The sequence below is a fragment of the Leptonychotes weddellii genome, unplaced genomic scaffold (genome assembly GCF_054177405.1).
Source record: "Leptonychotes weddellii isolate Sample4059 unplaced genomic scaffold, ASM5417740v2 HiC_scaffold_6680, whole genome shotgun sequence".
NCBI classification, from domain to species: domain Eukaryota; kingdom Metazoa; phylum Chordata; class Mammalia; order Carnivora; family Phocidae; genus Leptonychotes; species Leptonychotes weddellii.
Genome location: NW_028035961.1, coordinates 4,456 through 9,987, shown reverse-complemented (window position 1 = coordinate 9,987; position 5,532 = coordinate 4,456). Strand labels below are relative to the sequence as shown.

The following is a 5,532-nucleotide window of genomic DNA, read 5'->3' as shown; positions in this document are numbered from 1 at the left end:
AATCCCGTTTCCTCTCCGGAAGAGTGACGGTGGCAGCACGGGGCTGGGGGCTACCCAGGGGACCCTCCAAGAACTGTCTACCGGGAGAAAGCATAATGGTCTACCTGTCTAAGGGAACATGGTGAATTTAGGGAAAAGAGACTGCAGCAGACTGAGGAAAGCAGGAAGGCTTCTAAAAACAGGTGAGGTTTGAGCTGGATCCTAAAACCTGACAATGAACGTGAGTTCCAACAGATCCAATCTGGTCTTCCTGCTTCCAGACTATTAGTCCTCTAAAATCCACACTCCACGCAGTAACCTTAAAATCACTTCTCTTCTTAAACCTTGCAACTTCACTTCCAGGAAAATCCAAATTCCTTTTCACGGCCAACAAGGCTCACTGAGATTCAATCCCACCTTCTCTGCAGCACTGACCAACATCCAGAACTGTATTCCTGCTCTCCATGCTTCAGTCATGCTAGCCTTCCCCGTGTCCTGGAGGACGCCAAACTTGTTCCCACCTTGGTCATCAGTGTAATGTCTTCCTCAGAGCAGCCTTCCCTGAGGCCAGATCTTAGTTTTTCAAACTTATTTTTACCACAATCCATTATAACAACTACATTTTAGATTATGAGCCAGCAGCTACATAGATAACACATATATCCACAGAAATGATAGTTGCACGAAACAATATTAACACTTAACCACATTTGATGCTATTCTATCCACCTCCATTCAGTTCTATTTCACTTTTTTTTTTTTAAAGATTTTATTTATTTGACAGAGAGAGCACAAGCAGAGGGAGACAGAGGGAGAAGCAGGCTCCCTGCTGAGCAAGGAGCCCGATGTGGGACTCGATCCCAGGACTCTGGGATCATGACCCGGGCCGAAGGCAGCCGCTTAACGGACTGAGCCACCCAGGTGTCCCTCTATTTCATTTTTTTTTTTAAATGTGATCATGAGTACATGAGCTTTTAGTTCACTAATGTTTCCCAGTTAGCAGTTTAAAAAATTCTGTTTTAAATAGATTCTTTCCTACTGTCTCCGCCTTTCTGCTCTGTTATAGCATCCTGTGTGTTTTGTTTGGGGGACTTATTCAATTTCTAATTATTCAGTTTATATTCAATTTATTTATTTTTATATCCCACCAGACTGTAGGCTCCAGAAGGGCAGAGCTGATGCCTGGCATTGTTCGGTGCTGACTTCCTGTAAATTCCTCCTTACCGCATGCAGGTCTGCAATGGGACTGAAAATTTAGGAAATGGAAGATCATAGAACAGGGCTGAAATTTAACTCTGCCTTGGCAGGATAGTAAACAGGCACAATAGACTGTAAGAAAAGAAATAACCTGGCATTACTTTATCCAAGAGCCCAAGGATGCTGAAGAAATGGTTTTGCTCAGTTTCACTTCATTGCTTGACAACAGATGGCTCTGTGCTGGGCACCGGCTCCACAGATAGCCCTTTCCTCTGGCCTCCTCTAGTGGGGAGTTGGTCCTCCTCCACCACCAGACTCCTTCTCTGAAGAAATTCAGGGGTACAAGCAACATAGAGTGTAATAGTCTGTTTCAGCACATTTGCATGTAGGCATATGTGAAGATTAAAACTATTTGGTTAGGCTAGGGAAGAAATTATAGGTAGTTTTCCCTAAAAATTCATTATAATACTACCATTTTGTTTTTACAATCCTAAAAAAAAAAAAAATAGAAACTATTTCTTTACTGGTCAGCTCTGGCTAGGTTGGGCTATGGTAATAACGACCCTAAAATCTCAGGGGCTCCTAACAAAAGAAATGTACTTCTTGCTCTGTTATGTGTCCTTCCTAGGTTGGCTGCAATTCTTCCCCACGTCGTCTTCATTCTGGAACCCAGACAAGGGGCAGACCCAATCTGAGACATGCTGGTCTTGTGGCAAAGGAAGGAAATGAGAGATGGAAGAACCGGATGACAGATCCGAACATTTCTGCAAGAAATGGCTCACATCAATCCCACTCACATGTGATTGGCCAAAGCAAGTCATGTGGGCAAGAAAGGTCTGTGGGTGGGGAATAGAAGGCTTTTACAGCAAATCGTTGCAAACCATAATACAATCTAGCACAATTTATTTATACACCTTTTATAATGGGATGGAGGGGGGGTGCCCTCTGAGGTCTCCTCTCTAGATTTGATAAGAATCTTTGGCCTCTGAATCCTGATCAGCTTCTCGTCAGAGGCCCCTCCCTTTGGGCCATCCAATCCTGACTTTTTTTTTTTTTAAGATTTTTATTTTTAAGTAATCTCTACCCTCAAGGTGGGGCTCAAACCCACAGCCCCGAGATCAAGAGCCATATGCTCCCCGGATTGAGCCAGCCAGGCGCCCCTAATCCTGACCACTAACAGCTTTCCGGGGGCCCAGGTGGGAGAGCCTCCGTGGATTGATTTCTTTGTTCCTGCTGTTTGGCGTCCTGTGATAGGGTAGCTGCACTAGCTCTCAGCTCAGACCCACTGGGAAATGTCTCTGGAAGCCTCTTCAGACCCGTCGTCACCCCCGGGAGCCACGTCCCCTCTTACCTTCTAGGTTCTGCGCGCTGCCCAGCTCCAAAAGGCTCCCGGGACACGTACAAGGCCATGGTGTCGGTTGGGTTCCAAGAGCTATTTTCTCACATCCTGGACTTACTGTTTCGTGACCAAAACACCTAGTTGTGCTAATTTCCAGAAACTCCCAGATTCAGTTCTCTCTGACTCTGCATGCTAGAAACCTAAGGGAAGGAGGCCTACTGTGCACGCCTGAATGCGGAGGTTCTGCCACTTGACTGAGTCTAAGAAGCCCTCAGGAGGCTTATTAAAAGGCAGCTTCCTGATACTCGGGCATTAAAAGGCAGACGGTTTGGGACTGGGCCTAGGAATCTGCATTCAACAATCTCTCTAGGCAACTGACACCTGAGGGAGTTTGCAATGTCCCGATTCTGATGGTCTCCACAACAGGCCTGGGCGGGATCCAGTGCAAGGGCCCCTGCAAGGAAGTGGCCCCCCAGCACAGAAGGCCTTTGAGGGACTGACTGTATGGTCAGAAGACATCTTGGGCCAGGGAGTGAGTACTCTCTTTCCTCCGTCACACTTCTCAAGAGCAGTCACTAAAACTCAAATCACCAAATCCAAAGGCTTCCTCAGAGAGTTCAGACAGCTCCACAGCTGTCAGGTGTCCCAGTTCTAGCGCCTTCCGGCAGGGCTGCTCTGTAATCCTGATTCTACATGAATTGTCTATTTCCTTTTCCACTTCTTTTACTGCTTCCCAGTCTAGAAATCCACAAGACTTTTTCTGGGTCAGCTTTTAAAAAATTGTAATAGATTTTTTTTTTTCTTAACGGTAAAAGTAATGCAACTTACTGTGGAAAGTTTAGCAAATGTAGTAAAGCAAAAATAAGAAAACAAAGACCATCCATAACACTGACGTCCAAAGGTTAGCTATGTGGGATTATCTCTTTCTCTGCTTGTATACTCATATATTTTTATTAAAAATGAGATCACACTGTATATTGTGATCTTATTATTTGCTCTTTGTACTTAATGTATAGTGAACATTTTTTGTTATATTCTTCTAATACATCATTTTTAATGGCTATATTGTATTCCATCATAGATTCCATTTATTTATGCAATTCTCCATTGTGGGACATTTAGTTTCTACTTGTTTTTAATGATAAATAGTGCTTCAATGAATCTCCTTTTGTGAATCATTGTGAACTATTATTCTTTCTGGCTGTAAGTGGAGTATCTCAATGACTAGGCCTTCTTGGGCCTCTGTGTACCATCATATTAAGAACTCCATTGAGTGTGAGTTCAGCTGCCATCTCCCTAGTGGTAATTCCCAAAACCATGTCTCTTGTCCCAGTCCTGCTCCTGGGCAACAGACTTACATTAATACTCTGCCTGTTGTACTCTCTATTCAAAGATCACAAAAGCACCTCAGGCTCAACCACATCCAACAATGAACTCAACATCTTCCTCTTTTTTTTTTTTTTTAAGATTTTATTTTTAAATAATCTCTACACCCAATGTGGGGCTCAAACTCAAAACCCTGAGATCAAGAGCCGCCTGCTCTACTGACTGAGCCGGCCAGGCGCCCCTCCACATTCTTTAATGACCTCCCTTTTATGCCTCCTTTCTGCCTGTGGAGCTAGCGTTCTCCCGCCACATGGGGGTGAATCTTGATGTCCTCTTTCCTCTCTTGATCCCCTTGTATTAAAGTTATCAAGTCTTCTGCCCGCATCTCCACCAGTTCAAATCCTGTCCAATGCTCAAAGCCTATCTCAAATCACTTCATTACAGGAAGCTTACCCTTATCTTTCCAGCTATATGCAATCCCTGAAGGAGAGGGAGGGGAAGACAGAAGAAAAATGTGAAGAAATAATGGCTGAAAAACATGTGAAACTTGATGAAACCGATAAACCCAATGAACCTCAAGCACAAGAAACACACACACACAAAACCTTACTTTTTTGTATATATTATACCTCAAAAAAAAAAAATCAAAGAACATATTTTAAACAACGCTTAAAACCAGTGACAGCTTTTCATCACCAAAAGTTAAAAAAATAAATGAACAAAGTTAAGGATGATGGAAAATTTCTCAGTAGAAACAATATGTACAAGACAGTGGAGCAACATCTTCAAAGTACTGAATAAAAAACAAACAAACAGGGGCACCTGGGTGGCTCAGTGGGTTAAGCGACTGCATTCGGCTCAGGTCATGATCCTGGAGTCCCGGGACCGAGTCCCACATCGGGCTCCCTGCTCAGCAGGGAGTCTGCTTCTCCCTCTGACCCTCCCCCACCTCATGCTCTCTCTCTTTCTCTAATAAATAAAATCTTTAAAAACAAACAAACCTGACTCCCTAGAATTCTATATCCAGGAATAGAATTGTTTGAAAACAAAGGTAAAATAAAGACATTGTCAGATATACGAAGGCCAAAAGAATTCATCAGCAGTAGAACCACACTGCAAAAAAAAAAGTTTTCTTCTGGCAGAAGAAAAATGATACCAGGTGAAAATGTGGATCTACAAAAAGAAAAACACCAGAAATGGTAACTAAATGAGTATATATGTAATTTAAAAAATTATCTTCCTCTTTTTAAAAGATAATTAACTGTTTAGCCAAAAATAAGAGTCACAGAAAGTCAACACAAGAAAGAACCTAGTCAGCCACTCATTTGGAAATGAATTATTTACTGTCATTCAACTGGTGGGAGGGCGAGGGAATATAAATCAGGTTTCCTGATGCCTCATCCAGATTTTCAGCTACTTCACTGAATGATGACAGGTACAAAACTCCTTTCTAACAGACCAGAAACAGTTACTCTTTTTCTGGTTTCCAGATCAAATACCCTTCTCCCTTTTCAATCCTTCCTCTCGCCATTCCTTGCTCACACACTCCCCTCGTGATAATATTTACACAGTGCTTGATAGTTGCCAACTCTTCCATGTCTGTTACCTCACTTGATCCTAAAAACAACTCCCAGAAGTGTGTAGGTCAGGGGTTTGCATCTTCCTGATTTTTACAGATGCAGAAACTGAAT

The 5,532-nt window shown here is 42.9% G+C and overlaps 1 long non-coding RNA gene across 1 annotated transcript; it reads left to right on the top strand.

Moving 5' to 3' along the window:
- Positions 1-6: 6 nt before the first annotated feature.
- Positions 7-3,490, top strand: LOC145719719 (uncharacterized). The gene is made up of 2 exons (XR_014142567.1): positions 7-182; positions 1,805-3,490. It is a non-coding gene; the product is annotated as an uncharacterized LOC145719719 (long non-coding RNA).
- The last annotated feature ends 2,042 nt before the right edge of the window (positions 3,491-5,532 follow it).